The sequence below is a fragment of the Oryzias melastigma genome, linkage group LG12 (genome assembly GCF_002922805.2).
Source record: "Oryzias melastigma strain HK-1 linkage group LG12, ASM292280v2, whole genome shotgun sequence".
NCBI lineage: Eukaryota > Metazoa > Chordata > Actinopteri > Beloniformes > Adrianichthyidae > Oryzias > Oryzias melastigma.
In genome coordinates this window covers 10,590,211-10,590,901 of record NC_050523.1, presented here as the reverse complement: position 1 = coordinate 10,590,901, position 691 = coordinate 10,590,211, and the positions used below count along the sequence as shown (strand labels likewise).

The window sequence follows — 691 nt, the reverse complement described above, 5'->3', positions numbered from 1 at the left end:
CTTCCCTCCCCATTCTCCTTCTCCCTCCGTTCAGTGGCACTTGTTGAATTCAGCCCTTGGAGAATGGAAAGGAGAGAGGAGCTTAGAGATAATGACAAGGAGGTAGAGGCAGAGACAGAGCAGGCAGCAGTGAGCGGGGGGAACGTGGTCTCGGGGAAAAAATGTGGAGATAGGAGACGGGCGGGAAGGGGGAAAAGTCAGTCCATGAGACAGTGGGAATGACAGTTTAAGTGAAAGAGAAAAGACGGACAGAAAGGAAATTCAGAGGCATCTTCTTCCATCAGTAACTACTTCTTTTTTTCTCTGGTTTTTCTTTTGTGTGTGTGTGAAGACGAGCTCACAGAAGTGTCTGGGTTCCAGTGAGCACTCATTGTGTTATAAATGGGTCTAAGTTTGCAGAGTTCAGTCGCATGCTTGTTTTTCCAGTTGAGCACTTGGGATGCTCAGTTAATTCCCAGTTCAGGCGACTCTGCATGTGTGTGCATGTAGATGTATGCGCTCACAGGCTAGAGTGCATGTGTGTCAGGACGCTGTGCATGAAGTGGGAGAGCAGAGGGAGTGTGTGTGAGAAACAGAGGGTGTGTTTGGTAGAGGCGGTGACTTTTTTTTCAGTTTGTATTCCTGGAAACCGTTCTGCAGCATTGCTCAATAATGAAACTTGTGCGCATATGCATACGTGTTTGTGTGTGTG

At 47.8% G+C, this 691-nt stretch overlaps 1 protein-coding gene across 2 annotated transcripts in view; it reads left to right on the top strand.

Annotated features, from left to right (window-relative positions):
- The window catches only part of LOC112163233 (nucleus accumbens-associated protein 2), a 30,102-nt gene that overhangs the window by 20,541 nt on the left and 8,870 nt on the right, over positions 1 to 691 (top strand). Inside the window, exon 1 of one of the 2 annotated variants that reach the window (XM_024299530.2) lies at positions 33 to 283. The exons of the other annotated variant lie outside the window; for it this stretch is intronic. The gene's annotated coding sequence lies outside the window, so the exon portion shown is untranslated. Of the gene's footprint in view, positions 1 to 32; positions 284 to 691 lie in introns of those variants that run through there. 2 annotated transcript variants of the gene reach the window in all.